At 38.3% G+C, this 20,781-nt stretch overlaps 1 pseudogene; it reads right to left on the bottom strand.

Moving 5' to 3' along the window:
• Positions 1–1,109: 1,109 nt before the first annotated feature.
• LOC143669800 (SH3 domain-containing kinase-binding protein 1 pseudogene) lies at positions 1,110–14,557 on the bottom strand (annotated as a pseudogene).
• Between the last annotated feature and the right edge of the window lie 6,224 nt (positions 14,558–20,781).

The following is a 20,781-nucleotide window of genomic DNA, read 5'->3' as shown; positions in this document are numbered from 1 at the left end:
AGGATCATATGGTAACCCCACCCCTAGCCTCCTGTGGACCCACCACACTGCCCTCCAAGGGGCTGTACCTCTTCGTTTCCCTACCAACAGTTTCTCCATATTTTCTCCAGCATTTGTTTCTCTTTGTTTATTTTTTTCACTTGCACTTTACTTCTATTTATTTTTGCTTTAATAATATATATTGTGTTCATGCAAAAGGTGCAAAGGACAGGAAGCAGATGTTTAACTTGGCTGATGAAAACTCAAGCAGGGATGACTGTTTAATTTCATAAGCAACCCCAAACCAGGAAAACTTAAAAGTCGTAGCTGTTAGCACACAGCACGCTCAACTTCACAGCTGTCTCCTCTTAGGACCTTTGGCTATGGTGAGAGATGCTTTGAAGGCAGGAGCCTCTAGTGGACTATCGCAGGTGGCTAATATATATTTTTTGAATCATAGTGGCTGCATCGCAAAAGTTCCAGTCAAGAGGGTGCTAAAAAGACACATATTATTGCAAATACCAGATGTCTTCTTTGTCTTTTTGTTAATATACCATCATATATAAGCTAAAATTTATCTCAGGGTGATGGGGTTGGTTGGCAGGGGGAGGAGATGGGTTGGATCTAAAATTGCATATGTAATAGACTCCTAACCTGGAATGCAAAGAGAGGCAGCTTTGTAACTGAAGAAAAAGAAGGGGCCTGCTCCCTCCTAAGTAGGTGTAGTACAAACACTGCAAGAATCTGTGACAAAATAGAATTAAAATCATAAAATTATAAAGCTTGTAAATGAATAATATGAAGTTACGTTTTATTAATGGAAAAGATCATCAAAAAAAGTACCGCTCTAGAGTAAGGCGCCTAGGTTTTTGTTTCATGCAAAATCTCAAAGTAGAAAAGGTTGAGACACAATTTGCTCTAAGTCACAACCAACACCAGAGCCAGGATTATCTCAGGGGGAGGAATCTTCTCTTGGAGGGGATTTGCATTGTGCTATCAAGACTTCTGTGCTAATCTTTCAAATGGGGACACGTTGAGGCAAACCTTTAATTTTTTCGCACAAAGTCATTTTGGCTGGGGCAGAAAATTTGAGTCTCAGACTCAGGTTGAAAAATGTGACGTTTCATTTATCAAGTACTCATTTTAATTGAAAGAGCTTCCTTTATGTCATTAACGTTCATCTGCAAATGAAGCCGGATTTTCTTCTCTTTGTCCAACCCTGACAATGGCTGCTTCATCTCTCCTTGCTGCTGGTCCTTCACGGTCTACATGATGCTCCTCAGCTTACAGACCTGTGTTCTCAGCTCCTCCGGGGCTGCCTGGCTGCTGGCCACAGATTCCATCTTTTGTTTTCCTTTAGTACCAAACAGAGATGGGAGTTGGCTCTGTGTCCGGCTGTTCCCAAAGAGGAGGATGGGGGGAGGGCACCACCGAGGACAGAGGGGCTTGTCCACTACCTGAGACCTCGCTCCCTGGCATGGGCAGCAGAGATGCTTTGTTGTTGGACACTTGGGATATGGCAAGAGTCTCTGACGTTTTCTTTGCAGTGTCCGCTCCTCTGTGTGCAAGCAAAACGTGTTCCTCTTTATCTTCTTCTGGACTCGGACAGTCAAAGATATTGGGGCTTGTAAGAGAGGAAGACGTGAGGAACTGGGACAGGGCTGCCTCCCCATAGCGTTTGGTCTGCTTGTGGTTGGGTGGCTGAGTTTCTCAATAAATGACACCACAGAATAAAGACCTTGTAGGTCAAGTCATTGCTGTGGCCCAGGAGGTCCTTGTCCAGGATGGCAGAGAACTGCCCACCACGTTGACCTTTGGACCGTCACCCCTGGTGTGTGTCAGAGGACCCACCGGTCACTCTGGCGTTCTTGGGGGCAGTGCACTTTGTCTATTGAGACAATTGGTCTTAGGCGGCCGAGGTCTTTTTTGGTGGTATGGCAGGGACAGAAGGCTTTTGTAAACCCAGTTTTGGTGCTCTCTCTGGTCTTTCTTTTCCTTCTGTTCTGTTTGGAATTGTTTCTGGTCTTTGGGGAGGCATTAATTTAATTTCATGTTTTCTCTCAGTGGTGCCTGCTCCTTGCTTGATAACAGGAGCTGATGAAGGAAATGGTTCCTTGGGTCTATTTCCTTCCTTTTCAAAGTCCAGTGGAAGCAACTTCACATAGTTATCAGTATGCATGCCTCGTCTGCCATTGAGCTTTCCTTCCCCCCAGCCCACACCAACGCAGTCCTTATTGATGAGAGTGACTTTATCTACTTCTTTGATTGTCAATTCATTGTCATTCTGTGCCTTATATGGAAATATTACTTTGCCGTAGTCCTTAGTCTTTGTCCTGCTGTCCATTTCTGTTTTTGACAGCTCTCGAGTTGCTGTAGTTGGAGGCAACTTCTTCTCTATAGTTTTCCACTGATCGAAAGTAATTTTTTTTTACTTCACTCAATCTCAGTTGTAGCTTTATTGGCTTGTCTTTGAAAATATCTCCAAAGCCCACTCCTTTAACTTTCTTCAGCTGGATCGCTGCAGTTGTGACTGTTCCTTTAGCAGCTTCAGATTTGGTACTGCTCTATCATCCCCATCACTCTCAGAGCCTGTGGTTTCCCCTAAATTTGACATGAAGAGTTGCTCATCCTGGGAAATGCCAAGTTCATTCAACTCCCCCAACAGCTCCGTGATGAAGTTGGAAGGAAACGTTCAAGACTTTCCTCTGAGAACCGTCCTTCCTCAATCTCTCCTGCCACCTCCATGATGTCACCAACTTTCAGCTCAGTCTCATCATCGTTCTGAGGCAGGTAGCCGAGCACCACCGGCACCAGAGCCTCTGTCACTCCCTCTCTTATTGGCTGTTAAAATTGCTTCAGAAGACACTTTTCCACCAGATACTTCAGGCATAGGCTTTGCTGGAGACAGGGACCTTTTTAATCTTTCTTTATTTTGGTGTTGAGACTAGGAGACATCCAAAATCGAGGCATCAGCCAGGCGATGCTCTCTCCCTGGAGATCTTTAGGGTTCCGCAGCTTTTCTGCCACATGGCAATGTACATGGTAGTATCTTCTTTATTTTCAGGTTCTGTTGACTTTCAGTTTCTCTCTTTCTTCACTTTACTTTTTTATTTTTTTAAACATGGCCAGTCACTGGGAATCAAATCCGGGTCCCCAGCATGGCAGACAAGAACTCTGCCACCGACCCACCGTTGCCCACCCTCTCACTCTTCATTTTAAAACAGTTTTATTTGCACATCATACAATCCAACCTAAGTAAATAGCCATGACTTCACCACTGTAATCTACATGAAGACATTTCCTTTTCTTCACAGAGAATCCATGCCCCTCCCCTATATGTCCCACTCGTTAACATTTAGTTTTGGGATAATGCCTTTGTTACATTCAGTGGAAACATATTGCAAATGTACTGTTGACTATAGACCTTAGCTTGCATCGATTGTACTTTTTCCTGTATACCATCCATTTCCAACACCCTTCAATGTTGACTTTCATTCGTTTCCCCTCATGCAAAAGCATTTTTATATTTGTACCTTTAATCACCATCATTGTCCACTCTAGGCTTTCCTAAAGTTATAGTATCTCTGTCTTTATTCTCTATCTTTCCTTCTGGTTTCATACAAACCTAAAACCTTTCTCCCTCAAACAAACTCACATTCAGCTTCCTTCAGTGTACCTGTATTACTGTGCTATCCATTTCAGAAAGCTATCCATTTCTGAATTTCTACAATCAGCCCTGTTGAACATTTTATATTCCTTCAGCATCAAATGCCCAGTCTCTACCCTATTTCTATCCCTTGATAACACGTGTTCTGAACTCTCAAAGTTCACTCATTAATGTTAGTTCATATTAGTGAGACCATATAGGATTAGTCCTTCTGTTTCTGGCTAATTTCACTCAGGATAATGTCCTCAAAGGTTCATCCATGTTGTTATATGCTTCATGACTTATTCTGTCTTACGGCTGCATAGTATTCCATCATATGTATATACCACAGCTTGTTCAGCCACTCATCCGTAGATGAACATTTCGGCTATTTCCATCTCCTGGCAATCATAAATAATGCTGCCATAAACATCAGTGTGCGAATGTCCATTTGTGTCCTTGCCTTCAGTTCCTCTGAATATATACCTTGTAATGGGATTACTGGATCATATGGCAATTCTGTACTTAGCTTCCTGAGAAACCAGAGTGGTTGTACCATTTTACATTTCCACCAACAGTGAATAAGTGTGTCTTCTTCACATCCTCTCCACCACTTGTCATTTCCTGTTTGTTTTTTTTAAATAATAGTCATTCTAGTGGGTGTAAGATGGTATATCATTGTAGTTTTGATTTTCATTTTCCTAATAACCAGTGAAGTTGAGCATCTTTTCATGTGTCTTTTAGACATTTGCATTTCCTCTTCTGAGAAGTTTCTGTCCATATCTTTTGCCCATTTTTAGTTGAGTTGTTTGTCATTTTGTCACTGAGTTAAAGAATCTCTTTATATATTCTGGATGCTAAACCCTTATCTTATATGTGGTTTCCAAATATTGTCTCCCATTGAGTAGGCTGCCCTTTTGCTTTCCTGTCAAAGACCTTTGATGCACAAAGAAGATCCCATTTATCTATTTCTTCTTCATTTGCTCATGCTTTGGATGTAAAGTCTATGAAACCGCCTCATATCACAAGACTTATAAGATATTTCTCTACGTTTTCTTCTAGGAGTTTTATGGTCTTAACCATAATTTTGATCCTTTTTGAGTTAATTTTTTATAGGGTATGAAATAGAGGTCCTCTTGCATTCGGTTGGCTTGACCATTTTATCAAAGATCAATTGTTTGTAAATGAGAGGGTCTATTTATGAACACTCAGTTTGATTCCATTGGTTAGTATATCTATCTTTATGCAAGTACCACGCTGTTTTGACAACTGTACCTTTGTAATATGCTTTAAAGTCAGGTAGTATGAGACCTCCCACTTCATTTTTCTTTTTCAAGATAATTTTTAGCTATTTGGGGCACACTGCCCTTCAAAATAAATTTGGTTATTGGTTTTCTTATTACTGCAAAGTAAGTTGTTCAGATTATAGCTGGTATTACAATGAATCTATACATCTATTTTGGTAGAATTGGCATCTTACCTATATTTATGAGCACTGTATGCCCTTCCATTTATTTATGTCTTCCATGATTTATTTTAGCAATTTCTTACAGTTTTCTGTGTATGTCTTTTGTATCTTTAGTTAAATTTATTCCTAAATATTTTATTCTCTTGGTTGCTCATTACTAGTGTATAAAAACATTATTGATTTTTGAGTGTTGATCTTCTACTCATTTATTATCCCTAGTAGTTCTGCTGTAGATTTTTCAGGATTTTTGACACATAGTATCCTGTCATCTGTAAACAATGAGAGTTACTTCTTCCTTTCCGATTGAATGCCTTTTACTTCTTTTTCTTGTCTAATTGCTCTGGCTAGAACTTCCAGCACAATGTTGAATAACAATTGTGTACTGGGCATTCTTGTCTTGTTCCTGATTTTAGAGGGAAGCTTTCAGTCTTTCCCATTGAGGATGATGTTAGCTGTGGTTTTTCATATATTCTCTTTATCATGTTGAGGACGTTCCCTTCCTTTCCTATCCTTTGAAATGTTTTCATCAAGAAAGTATATTGAATTTTGTCAAATGCTTTTTCTGCATCGATCAAGATGATCATGTGGTTTTTCCACTTTGATTTATTGATGTGGTGTTTTACATTAATTGATTTTCTTGTGTTGAACCAGCCTTGCATACTGGACTAAATCTCACTTGGTCATGGTGTATAATTATTTTACTGTGCTGCTGGACCCAAATTACAAGTATTTTGTTGAGGATTTTTGTATCTATATTCATTAAAGATATTGGTCTGTAATTTTCTTTTCTTATGGTGTCTTTGTCTGGCTTTGATATTAGGTTGATGTTGACTTCATAGAATAAGTTAGGTGGCTTTCTCTCCTCTTCAGTTTTTTGAGGAGTTTGAGCAGGATTGATACTAATTCTATCTGAGTATTTAGTAGAATTCACATGCGAAGCCATCTGGTCCTGGACTTCTCTTTTTTGGGAGCCTCTTGACCGATTGAATCTCTTTACTTGTGATTGGCTTGTTGAGGTCATCTATTTCTTATTGAGTTAATGTTGGTTGTTCATGCCTTCCTAGGAAGTTGTCCATTTCATTTACATTGTCTATTTTATTAGTATATAGTTGCTCATAGTATCCTCCCATTAGCTCCTTTTGTTTTGCGGGGTCAGTGGTTGTGTCCCTTCTTTCATTTCTGATTTCCTTTATTTGCATCCTCTCTCTATTTTTTGTTTTGTTTTTTGTTGTTTTTGTCAGTCTAACTAAGGGTCTATCATTTTATTGATTTTCTCAAAGAACTAGTTTCTGGTTTTGTTGATTTTCTCAATTGTTTTCATAGTCTTAATTTCATTTATTTTTGTTCTTATCTTCATTATTTCTCTCTTTTTGTTTGCTTTGGGGTTAGTTTGCTATTCTTTCTCTAGTTCTTCCAAGTGAACAAGTTAATTCCTCTATTTTTATTCTTTCTTCTTTTTTAGTATAGGCATTTACGGCAATAAATTTCCCTCTCAGCACTGCTTTTGAGCATTCCATAAATTTTGATATGTTGCGCTTTCATTCTCATATGCCTTGAGATTTTTTTTATTTCTCTTAGAATTTCTTCCTTGACCTCATGGTTGTTTAAGAGCGTGTTTAGCTTTCTTATATTTTTTAATTTTCTGGCTCTTTGCCTGTTATTGATTTCCAACTTTATTCCATTATGATCCAAGAAAATGTTTTGTATAATTTCAAACTTTTTAAATGTATTGAGACTTGCTTTGTGACCCAGCATATGGTCTATCCTTGAGAATGATTCATGAGCGCTTGCGAAAAATGTATATCCTGCTGTTGTGGGATGTAATGTTCTACAAATGTCTGTTAAGTCTAGTTTATCACATTATTCAAAATCTCTGAAGGAAAGTTATCTTGAAAGTTCTATGATTAATAAGTCTATGCAAAAGGGTAGGAAGTGCAATACAAGTTGGTTCTGGAGTTCCTTAACTTCCCTACAAACTAATAAGAAGCTTACTTTAAGGGTTGTATTAAGCACTCAAACTTTAATTCTTTGATAAGAAGCTGTTAATTATTTGTAGAGACTTTTACTGTGATTTGGGTTTCTCACATTATTACTTCAGTCTATGTTTTTTTTTTTTTTTTTTAAAGAGAGAGGGAGGAAGGGAAGGAAAGACAGAGAGAAGGAAGGAAGGATGGAAGGAAGGAAGAGAGACATCTTTAAACATTTTCTTGTTTTATTATATTTTGTTTGTTTGTTTGTTTTTTTACATGGGCTGGGGCCGGGAATCGAACCGGGGTCCTCCGGCATGGCAGGCAAGCACTCTTGCCCGCTGAGCCACCGCGGCCCGCCCATTCAGTCTATGTTTTGAAGGTATATGCTATAAGCTTCCTTTAATATACAGGATGAATAACTTTTTGTAATTTTATTTTAAATTTTATATTATTTGAATTCCTATAACTGAAAGTATTCAAGTAGAAAGCAACCAATTATTATTAATGTTCTCCTATGACATAAGAACCATCTGAACTTCTTGGGGGATGTCTAGAAGAGCACCTACTAAACTAATGGCATCAATCATGTACCTATGGATATTATTTCCATAAAACAGTAGTCACTGTGCTGAGGAGTTAAGGCTTCATGGATACTTCTTGATTCCACTTAAATTATCCATAGCAGAGGCTTAGTTATCTACCATGACATCCATCCTCCTTTCTTCCTTCCCTCTCTTCTTTCCTTCCATTCTTGACATAGTAATAACTACCTGAGCACTTTGCCACTCAGAATAAAAGACTACATTTCCCAGTCATTCTTGCAGCTATGTTTATCAATATGACTAAATTCTGGCCATTTGTTATAAACAGAAGTACTGTACGGGATTTCTGAGAATTGTGTTTCCCGGGAGGAGACTTGGCTGAAAGGAACTTCCTTTTTTGCTTTTGGCCTTACCCCTTCTTCTGATCTGCCACTAGAACATGAGGGCCAGAGCTCTGGCAGCCATCTAGAACTATGAGGTAAACTTCAAGGCTACAGAAACCAAGCTTTAGCATGGTAGAGCAGCCTTGGTCCCATATAATACCATGGAGCTGCCATATCAGTCCTGGGCTGCCTGCCACCATTCTTCTTTTATGGGACAGGAAACACTCTTCTCTCTTGTTACACACAGGGGCCAGGTTTCTCTTACTCACACAGAACTTAACCCTAAAGAACACACTGTCTAACAGAAAGAGAACCCATTGGGAACCCACTAGGAATGAGAGAACAGCATGGAAGAAAATTTCTACTACTGTCAGCAATATGTCTCTGAGGTTTCAGCAGACAGGATACAGGGATATTAAATAGCTACAGCCACCACTATTAGGTTGCAAATAATCTTAATGGTATGATTCATAGCACACTACTTAATGATTGCTGCCTGGGTGAGGTAGCAAATGGGAAATAGGCAAATCAAATGTTCATTTCCTCTACCTGATTTATCTTTTCCAACATAAAACCTGGCAAATTATCATAAGGTAAAAGCTAAGTCTATCAAGGAGTTCCTGAAATGCTGTGGTCTAATAGGAACATTTTCTCTAAACACAAAATTCTCAAATTCTTTCCAGGTCAGCTTCTTAAAAATGTAGTACATATTGACTAGTACATAAGGGAAATATAGCATCTACTGTCTTCAGTGCCTTTTTTTTTTCTCTAGGTAATGTACAATCAAAATTAGACTCACCATGGATGACATACTGCACATGCTAAGCACTGCCGCGTGTTGTTTAATGAACATAGCAGAGTGGCTATCTTAGTACTTTGTGCAGAGAAATGTCTAATCAATATTTTAGAGAAGACGAATTTAATGATTTTTATACCTATGCTAGGAGTGAGGTGGTGGTAATATGAGACAAATAACATGCATGCTAATGTCTTCAGTGGGGACTTGTTCCAAATATGGGTTTTATTGATTGGTAGAATAAAGTGTGGCTTAGTATCTAGAGTTTGGTGCAGGTATATCACTCACTACTTTAGGCTTAGAAATAGTTAATGACCAAGAAAAGTACTTGGATTCATATGAAAATTAATTCCTGAAATTAATCTTTTTTTTTCCCAGAGGCGTCAGAAGTTACCTTTCTAAGTCTCAGATTCCTTCCCTTGTACCAAAGAAATGGACAATATGACCTCTAAGATTCCTTATAGTGCTAGCTTACTAAGAATATGAACTATTTCCTGCAAGTAGCAAAAAAGAGAAATATAAACAGTGCATGCATACTAATGAACTAATACATTGTCTTCAGAATTGCTGAAACGGAAAATATCCAGGAACAAACTTATGTAATTGGGATTTAGTTAAGTGTAAATGATTTGGATATTGAGACAAACTTTCCCTTAAGATTCCAAATTACTAATTGTTTTAGATCCTTAAAGATTACATGTACTATGTCAAAACTAAAAATACATGGTACTTTGGAAATCAAAAGGGACTTGGCATGTAACCACTTGTCCTTTCCTAGAACTTTTAATAGGACTACTTGATACAGATACTCTTGGATGTCTGCCCTGGCTCAGAGAAACACAGTCCAAGGGTACCCTAATAGGTTGCAAAATACAGCCTTGTGGGGAATAAAGTATTTATGAAGTTTTTCTGCTTTTGTATGTTCAAACTTCTTCCCTATAGTTTAAAACTCAATATTTGGTCTTTCTACTCAGTAAGCCTATCCTGCCAAAGCTGAAACCACCTAGAAGGGTTTCAAAATTAGAAAGTGTAGCTTGGAAGCTCCTGGGCTGATTAGGCCAAAGGAGAGCTGGTGACTTTGACCTTCTGAGAATCAATAGTCCTTTTACAACTCAACAAGTCCTTTTACATTTTGTGTTACTGGAATCCTAAACCTGTCTGAAATCTTTTCAGTTTATCCACAAGAATTTACTGCAAGCCATGGCAGAAGTTATATAATAAGAAGTAGAAAAAAGCACATATGACTCACACCAAAAAGGCTATGATTTCCTATTAAATACCACTGCTCCTTGTGTTTTAACGCATCCTTTATTAGTGGTTATACCAGTATATTTTTATGCTAAAATCATACAAACTCTGAGGGCAAAATTACAGGAACAGAGAAGAGATTACTGGTCACCTGGGACTGGAGGAAAGGATTGACTATAAGATGAAGGGAAAGTCCTGAGTCTTGTTGGTGAAGATGGTGTGCATTTAGCAGAATCCACTGAACTGTATGCCTAAAAGGGTGAATTTTATTGTATGTAACTATATCTCAATAAACCTGACTTGAAAAAATAAAAATAAAGCCATGCATCAAAAGACACAAAACAGTTAACCATATTTCATTCAATTGTCTGGGCATTTTAAATACATGCACGCATATATAAATCCTGGCTAGGATATGTATCTTGACATAGGTGTTAGGCCAGAACAATACTGGATAATTCAATTCTCCACAACATTTTGAAAAAAAAAGCTATAGAAAAGCCTCACTAAAAGAAAAAAAACCCAATATTTTATCATCAACCGCATGGGACTGTTTTAGTTTCCTTGGCACTCAAGCGAATACCATGCAGTTAGGGTTGGCTTAAATGATGGAATTTTGTTGGCTCATGGATTTTGAGGCCAGGAGAAGTCCAAATCAAGACCTCATCAAGGCAATGCTTTCTTCCCAAAGACTGGAGGTCTGGGGCTGGCTGCCAGTGACCCTTGATCTTGGGCTCCTCTACCAAATGGCAATGCACATGGGGGCTTCTCCTGGCCTCTCCCTTCTCTTCCAGGTTCCATTGACCCTCAGCTTCTTGCTTCCCATGGCTTTCTTTCTCTCTCTGAATTTCGTTCTGCTTATGAAGGACTCTGGTAATAGGATTAAGACCTATCTTGATAGAGTTGAGCCCGCACCTTGACTGAAGTAATCGCATCAGAAGTCCTACTTGCAATGGGTTCATAGCGAAAGGCATGGATTAGATTTAAAAATACATTTTTCTGGAGTGCACAGCTCCAAACCACCACAGAGATATATCAATAGCGGGTAACATAAGAAATGAGGCTAGAACACTGCATCATACTTGCCTGGGACTGTAACATGGAATTAAACAGCCAAATCTCTAATACCCTAGTATTTCTAATCCTGCAACTCTGCTACACTCAAGTGTCAGGATGCATTAGTAATACGCCTAGGCCTTTCATTAGGCGCTTTGATGAGTGCCTCAATAGTGTTTTCTTAACTCTGTTATGATCAACCATTCCAGCATTTTTTTTCTGTGTATAGTGATATATTAAAACTTTTGCATTTGCCTCAATAGATTTTCCACCAGAGTTTTCCATGTCATCACTGTTAATGATGACCTCACTGGTTGGTTAAAATGTCAAAATTCAGGTGGTATAACATATTCTAAAAGAATTATCACTAGAGTGTAGCATTTTATTACTTGCAATGAAAAGAAAAGCTTTATTGCTAAAATCAAAGCACAGGAGCAACACTCTAAAATTACTTTTTTTGTATAACTTAATTGAACAAATGTGATTAAATCTGACAAACTGAAGGAGAAAGTAGGACTGGTAATTAATCTGTTCAGTCAATAAAACTATTCTCTAAAAAGCCATTCTTTAAATATGAAAGATTAAATACCTAAGTTGTTATCTCCACTATCTCCTAAAACCCTTCTAAAGCCATAGTAAATAAATAAATATGGTATAAATCCACAGGGACAAAGAGAACAGGAGTGAAGACAACATCACATAAGAGATATCAGCAAAATCTTGATGCTGGAAAGCAAAGGGATTGAGTGATAACAGTAGCAGAGCTGAAAGCTCAGTACCTGGAGAGAGGTTTGTAGACAAGAAGAAAGTGAATTCACAGTACATATCCTTGGAAAGGCTCAGAATTTGGAAGACAAGGGACAAGGAGAAGGGTTGAAATATAGAGGATTGGCAGAAAGCATGACTAAAGAGCAACTAGATCCCATGCAGCCAGGTAACAGCTCCTCCCAGAAGTCAGCAAGAGAAGATAAAATGATTTCTTCAGAGAGACTGAACCAATGAAGTTCTGGATTCAGTGATATCAGATGCACATGAACCAGGGCGAGGTGGTGTATTAAAAGCAGAATGTATTTTTAAGTGGAATTCTAGTCAAACAAGGGTTCAACCCTGGACCATTCCCAAGGCATAAGAAGAGAGTATTCTCTATTAAGAAAAGGACACAAGACAAAAGACATATAGAAATTGACATTTGGAGTCACCCAGTGTAATGGTTGGGCCCTCAACAATTACTCTACCTTTCCACCAACACATAGGGAACTTTTGATGGGCTTGAATGTCTTATCTTTTTTTTCTTTCCTTTGTTAGAGAAGTCATGGTTTTACAAAGCAACCCACAGCGTAGCACAATCCCGCATAAAATACAGGATTCCCATAAACCACCCTGTTATTAAGACATTGCATTGAATGTCTTACTTTTAGGTATAAATAAACATAGAAAGATAACTAAACATTTAGGAAAGTCTCTAACATGAGAGCTAGAGACACTAAAATCAAATCAAATTAAATTAAACGGGTGGGGAGGGGAGAGAGGGAGAGGGAGGAGAGAGAAAGAAGAGGGATTGCAGTGTTTTAGTTTCCTTGGCTGCTCAAGCAAATACCATGTCGTGGATCAGCTTAAACAATGGGAATTTATTGGCTCACGGTTTTGAAGCTGGGGGAAAGCCCAAATCAAGGCATTATCAAGGCGATGCTTTCTTCCCAGAGACTGGCGTCCTGGGGTCGGCTGTCATCCCTGGTCCCGGGCTCCTGACACATGACAAGGCACGTGGAAGCCTCTCCTGAGCTCTCCCTTCCCTTCTAGATTCTATTGAATTTCAGCTTCTTTTCTCCTGTGGCTTTTTCCTTTCATGTCTGAGTTTCACTCTGCTTATAAAGGACTTGAGTAATTGGATGAAGATCCATCCTGGGCCACACCTTAACTGAAGTAACCTCCGCAAGAGGTCCTCCTTCCAGTGGATTCACACTCACAGGAACGGATTAAGTTTCATGTCATGTTTTTCTGGGATACATAGAGCTCCAAGCCACCACACGGAGATAATGCAGGGAGCAAAAGAAAACTCGAAAAGAACCTTATAATTAATAATATCCTGTTAGTGCACTTCCCCCCCAAAAGCAAACAAACAAGCAAAAAACCAAACAAGCAACAATTCAACAAATGGTGCTGCAGTAACAGGATACTCACATGGAAAACAAATGAAATGTGACCCTACCATAAAGCATACAAAAAAAATTATATATATATCTTCTTAGGATAAGAGAAGATTCACTCGACAAATATTTATTGACCACCTAATCAATGTAAGCATTGCTCTCATTTATATGGATACTGAGGTTTAATAAAAGATAGGAAAATTCCTGCCTTCATGTTGCTTACCTTCTAGTGATAATGCATTTATAAAACTAGAGCAGAATGCTATATAAGAAATAATCATATAATAAAAATGAACTCTAACAAATTAAAAATATTATTGTGCTCTCTATTCATACTGCTTTAGTTAAGCCCCAGGTTACTTATCATTTGAATTGCTACAATAACTTGGTAAGAGGTCTCCTTGCATCAGATTTTACCTCTACTCCCTCTCCCGATTCATTTTTCTCGCAGCTGCTAGAATGGTTTTTATGAAACCAAATATTTCTTGATCAAGTAGCTCCTTTTCTTAAAGTCCTGAAATGGCGCTTAATTGCCTTTAGGATAAAATGCAAACCACTTAGCAGTCATTAAGGCTCTCTGTGCTCTGATTCCTGCTTACTTCTCCAGTGGCACCATCCACTTGTCCCCTATGTCACATCCGTATGGAACTACTGCTCATAATTCTTTGAACACATCTTTCCTCTAAGGCCTCTATTTCATTTTTTATTTAATTTATTTCTATTTAAATATTTTTATTTAATTTTTTAAAATTTTAGCCAACAATAAGAAATCCATTTTGCACTGTAAGCCAGTACTACATAGTCCCTCCTCTCTCTTTCTCTTTCATACACATGCACATGTACAATGGGGAAAAAATACACACAACAGTACTTACCCATATTATGTGAGGTGCACTCTGATTTTTTTTCTATTCTGTTCTACTTTGTTATTTTTTAAATGCTGGTAAGGACACATTTAATTGATTCCATGACCTATGAATGGGCTGTGACCCACTATTTGAAAAAAACACTTTTAGGCCTGTGCATCTATTATCCCTCTGCTTAGGACACCCGTCACCTTTTCTTTTCCTGGCTAAATCATACTTACCCTTCAAGACACAGTATAGAGAACCTGCCCCATCCCTGCTCCCTAGATTCGGTACAACTCTATGTTTCTGTAACACCTTATGTTCACCGGACACTCTGTATTTCCATTGCCCCTTCATTGGTTTGTTGAACCCCTTGGCAGTGAGCTTCCTAAGGGCAGTAATGGAATAGCTCATCCACAAACTCACCTGCCTGGGAGACAGTTTCCAGTACAGAGAGAACCCTCGGTGCATACTGGCTTAGCAAATTAATTCATTTCTTCTGTTTTTAGTTGGGCAAACTGAGCTCTCAATCCAGTACCTTTTATCTATTTTGAATGAAGCAAGCAATATCTGGAAGGAACTCTTATACCTTTCGGTAACCAAGGCATCCAAAAAGAGACTTCTGGTTTTAAGCAAGAGCTTTGATTCTCATGTGCTCTTAGAGCAGCAGTTTTCAGACATTTGGTCTACCTTAACACTGGTAAAATTAGTAAGGGCCCCAAAGAGTCTTGATTTACGTGGATTATATCTATCATTTTTTATTGAGGAGTAGTCCAGAATGCATGAGTTTACTATTGTATTAGTTAGGGTTCTCTAGAGAAACAGAATCAACAGGGAACACTCGCAAATATAAAATTTATAAATGTGTCTCACATAACCGTGGTAATGTAGAGTCCAAAATCCATAAGGCAGGCTGTGAAGACGATGATTCCGATGGAAGGTCTGGACGAACTCCACAGGAGAGGCTTGCCAGTTAAAGCAGAAGGAAAGCCTGTCTCTTCTGAATCCTTCTTTAAACGCTTCCAGTGATTAGATTGAGCATCACTCATTGCAGAAGATACTCCTCTTGACTGATTACAAATGGAATCAGCTGTGGATGTAGCTGACGTGATCATGATTTAATTCTATGAAATGTCCTCATTGCAATGGACAGGCCAGCACTTGCCTAACCAGACAAATAGGTACCATCACTTGGCCAAGTTGACACATGAACCTGAATATTTATCAATATTTACCAATACCAAAATGGAAAAATTTTTTAAACACAAGGATACATAAGCTGTTTTACTTTCCTAACTACTAAAACAATGCAATACAATGGGTTGGCTCGATTGCTTTCTCCCTGAAGACTGTTGTGTCCTGGGCTTGGCTGCTGGGGATCCTTGGTCCCTGGCTCTTTTGCCACATGACCATGCAGCTGGAGGCATCTTCTCTTCTCTTCTGAGATCCAATTACTTCCAGTTCCTGGCTGCTTCCCATGGCTTCTCTTTCTATGTCCAATTTCCTTTGCTTATAACGACTTCAGCCACATTGGATAAAGGCCCACCTACATTCAGTTTGAGCACCTCTTCACTGATAACATCATCAAAGGTCCTATTTATAAATATGCTCATACCCATAGGACCAGGGGTTGGGACCTGGGCATGCCTTTTATGGGAGACATGATTCAATCACCAACACATGCTTTCTGGTAGCCATCAGAGCAGTAATGCCATCACCCATCATGTAGCCTCTGGAAACTCCACTCTATACTTTGAGAGTGATATTGAAAAAGACAAATGACATCTTACTATTCTTATGACTCCACAAGGCCCTATAAATGGGTCTCCAGGATCCCCAAAGGTCCTCAGACCCCACTTTGAGAACCAGTCTTGCAGAACACCTAGACATAGATGTTGTTGCCTAATGGAACCCAGTAAATAATACCACTGCTTTTATCCCAAGATTTTTGAGCTAAATGAGAGATAGAAGACTAACATATGGGTCAGCTCTATTGTTGACAGACTTCTTGGATAACATGGCTTAATTGCATGGCAAGAAAGAACTTCCTAATATTGCAGCCCCATGTGACCCACTTAGTTACAGACAATGCTAAAAACTGCATCTCTCCCCACTTAAGGGTATGTTCCTATAAAATTTCTTTTAGGAAAAAAATAGAGGAAAATCCAGACTGCATGCATTTTTTGGACAGTGGCTCCCAAGAAAAGAACAGAGAAAGAGTAAGGAGGAAAAAGTAAGGAGATAGAGAGAAACCAATAAATGTTACTCCAAAAGCATGGAGCTCCTTCCACATGGACAGGAACATCAGAAGTGGAGTATAAATCACAAAGCACTGAACATCAACTCTGTTGCAATGCCAAAACTGTCGTATATTAGCAGAAAACCAATTTTACGAAACTTTCCTACCACTAAAAAAATCCCGCATGCTCTGTGAACCTCTTTATAAGATTTAATGAGTGAAACTTTGAGGTGTGGTTTTCTTGCATAGAAATGAGTACTACATGTTAGTAAAGTATAATATTGCCTTTACCTGTAGGTGTTATCCTAAAATCTTTCATTATTAGTTTTAAAATCTTAGCTATTGTAATCCATGTTAAGAATGTAGTTCCTTTTTAAAGTAACCTTAAGTTGAGGAACTTATAGTCGTGGCATTCAACAAAGACAGATTTTGGAAGGGGGATGGAGATGGCAGTGCATGCCTTAGAAAACTACCAGGTTTATCCACCAGAATTGTGGGGTACACCAACCAATATGAGCACAACAGGAATCAGAACTAGATTGTTTTCCTAACCAGAGGTGCATTCTTACAGATTTTCTCTTCCTTGAATACTACATACAAGATTAAGTGGCACCATACATAGACAATATCACTTGAGAATATACGGTCATGACATATTTATTTAAATCAATGTTTGATGAGTACTATCAAGACTTTCTTGACAAAAATTATTTTGTGGAAAAAAATTCTTTTGGCTGGAGAAGTGCCTGAACTGTTTCCCTAGCTGTCCAAAAAGTAAAAGTTTCCTACCCTTATTGTGTTTCAGGTAGCCAGGTTTATGTAATTCTATCCCAACAAATTCCTCGTAAAGGGAAGATATGTCAATGACAGTTTGCACACTTGACCCCACAGAAAAAGGGAAAGATGGGAAAAGAGGGTGTTGGGTTGAAGGAAGCATAAAAAAGCAAAAATTTCCCCTGTATGTAACTACTTTGGAAACCAGAAAGAATTGAAGATACTTTGACCCAAAGGCAATGCTCCAAATCTTTTTTAGATTCCTCTGGAAAATGGCTCAGTATAGAGAGCTAAAATTGAACTGTGGGTATTTTTATAAAAATGTTATTATGGTGATTTTTAAACAAAGCAAAGTAACATAAGACTAAAACTCTTATAAAAATGGTTTATAAGTAAAGAGAGGGCTAACAATTTCAATTGGAATAAAAGCATGATCATTAAAGCACCCACTCTTTCCCGTCTTCTACCACCTAGAGTTTTCCCAAAAGTGGTTCACTTGCTTATCTTTTTCTGCTCAATCCTCAATATCAGGGTGGCATTTGCTTAGGTTTCAAGCTACTGCTGAGTTTTTAAATTCCTCTCAATGCTCAGACCCATCAGAAGTAGAACTGTCTTAAGGGCAATAATATTAATAAAACAAAACTCCATTGCCGAACAACTATGCATATAATTTCCTACCCAAGCACAAATTGCAAAGTGTAAGTGTCGTCACCAAATAAACTGAGGAACCCCAGACAGTCAGGAGACACAAGCAGGCCTCAGGTTGCCAAAGAAAATAAGAACGACCTGACAAAACTACAGGCTGGGCGTTAAGACAGACACACAGATAGAATCAATGTGCTTTTTCTCATGCAAAGAAAAAAAATTAGATGCAAACTTTACATTTAAAACTGCATTGTTCCCCTTTAATCTGGCCACCGTCCGAGCGGTGATCTGGATGTTAGAGAAGATGAATGGGAGACATTGGCAGGGATTGAAGCTTGGGGATGAATGTGGAAATGTAGAATGGATGTTTCTTTTTTTTTGGCTTTGAGTTGACTGTTGTTTCTGTCTGTTTTTTAGAACTGATCCGAGGGGACAGGGAAGTCAGTGTGGGGGCTCTAAGGAGCCTCTCTCTCTACAGCTGCGGCTCAGAGGATTAGGGCGCTTCATCCACAAGGCAACATTGCACAAGTAGCCTTTGAACAAAAGTCATGGATCCTATTAATGATATGGTAATCCTTAATCGAGCTACCTCCCAGTAGTGATTATACTGACATGGGAAGAATATCTAAGCCGCGGGGGCAGTCCACAACGACACTAAGGCATTGTTCGTCCCGGGCTTGACCAGGACTAACTTTGACCAGCATCTCTAACGCCACCTTTCCCTCCAGAGCTTCCCCCTGGCCCCAGCTCCCACTCCCACCCCATCGTGGTGGAAACGTGGCAAAGAAAACCCTGATCCTAGATCTTTTTTTTTTTCTTTTAGATTTGTTCTTGCAAGTTCCCACACACATTTCCTATCGTCTCAAACTTCACGCTGTCAACTGGCCCTACGAACCGTTTCCATCTGAGAAAGAGACCACACAAAGGTTAGCTGGTAGGTCTCCGTGAAGATGTTTTAATTGCCTGACAATAGATTCTTTCATCATTTGACTTGCAAATACTGTCCTCTAGCTCTCGGTTAACATGTTCCGAATTAGAGAATTTGTCGATAAACTTCCAAAATGTCCTTAATTATGGCAGTGAGATATCAGTGGCTTCCCATTTGATGTGACTCAAACACTATCCAGTGGGGAAAATCTTATGGCTCACTCTACATACTGGGGGACTCCCCTAAGGGCCAAACCTAATTGACTCTGAGACAATTCCCCTTAAAATAAAGAAAGTGACCTTTTCAAAGGAGAAATAAATTTATGGATCTTATGTAATTACATGTGTGGGATACAAGTGTTTACATGACCATTTCAAATGATTTGGTGGACGAACGCATGATGCTGAAGAATCTATGCTCTAGCCACCATCTGATCAAATTATACCTTTTCCATGGATTGATATTTTTAAAAATGTCATTTCTCTGCCATCCAAAACAAATCTAAGCAATGCCAATAGCTACTATAATTTTTTGGACATTCTCCCATATTCATGAGACCACAGTGATACTCTTTAAATCACATAGTAAGCCATGCTCAGCCCACAATGAAATCATGATTTGGAAAAAATCTGATGTTTTAAACAAACATCTATAGAAAAGATCATTGTTCCAAATCAGTTTTTCTCTGGTCTTTGAAGAAATATTTCTTTTGGAGATGATATATATTTTTAGTATAGAATTGCCATCTTTAATGAATAGAAGACATATACATTTCTTTAATGGATATAGACATATACACTTTATCAATTATATGACTATAAAGGACTAACAGCAGTTTGTATAGATACAATTTTATTGAAGGGAGTTTTCTATTCAATATAAAGCAATCAATAAAATAAAGGTTCATATTAAACACTGTGACAACTTATAAACCATGAATCTTTCTGAACCATGAATCTCTTCAATGTGCTGACTTCTTCTGTGTTAAAATTAATCAAATGGTTGTTTTTGAAGATTTGGGCTTGAAGGAAAATGATGAGGATAGAAGTGTTCCCTTTTGATTTTACACATACTTCTATATTATTTGAATTTTTACAAGAAGAATGTGTTACCTTTCTAACTTAAAAAATAGTAAGTGCCAAAAAAATCTCTGAACCACTTATCTGATTTAAGTGGTCATATTGTGTGGAATTATTTATATGAAATCACAGCAAACTACAGAATAAAAATCCTGGGATTTTGGCTTATGTCAATTTGGTTAGATAAATTTAAAGCATAGAAGCTTCACCCTCACCTCATTTACCGCTTCTATTCCTGAGGGGACTCACAGCTGAAAACCACCACACCTAAAGATGAAGTATAATTTTCGTTACTTAGAAGGTGTAATGAGAAAATACTGGCTTTATGTTGAGACTACCAGCTCTGCATCTCAACCAACCAGGCCATCGGGACGTCTCTGAGTCTGGGTTTAAATATGTAAAATGGTGCCAACATTGTCACTGGCACGTAATCCTATACTTAAAGCAAATTATCATTCTTAAAATAAAACTGTAAAGCCAGAAGTGACAGTGAACTTTCAAATGACAGCCATTGTTTGTTCTGGGTTCAGTGTCTGAAGTTCAAAGATACACATCTATTTGCTAAATAAAAACTTTAGCAAAAGCTAAATATTTGCTAAAAGAAAGTAATAAGAAAATACTTCAAATTCATATTTAATCTGGATTGCTGCTATTTATAATACTCCTGCTTTACTGAATAATCTACACATTGTTATAAATGATTTTAACAAAATTACTTTTGTTAAGCTTATTAGTTAACAAACTTATGAAGAAAATCGAAGTTTTCTATCACATTTTCAGTTAGAGATATTAAGGCACAGGGAATTTAAGGAAGTGATTTACTTGAGGTCAGACAGTGATTGAAATGATTCCTTCCTTCTATTATGTGGCCTACGTAGCAAAAAGGACTTGCTATCTAATCCAGCGCTGGCCAGTAGAAATACACTGCAAGCATACTAAATACTTTTACATTTTTAACAGCCACATTTTAAAAAGTTAAAAAAAAGTGAAATTGGGCAGGCCACTATGGCTGAGCAGGTAGAGTTCTCGC

Source organism: Tamandua tetradactyla, chromosome 26, assembly GCF_023851605.1.
Source record: "Tamandua tetradactyla isolate mTamTet1 chromosome 26, mTamTet1.pri, whole genome shotgun sequence".
Taxonomy (NCBI): Eukaryota; Metazoa; Chordata; class Mammalia; order Pilosa; family Myrmecophagidae; genus Tamandua; species Tamandua tetradactyla.
Note: the sequence above shows the minus strand (reverse complement) of the source record. Positions and strands in the feature narration are given on the sequence as shown.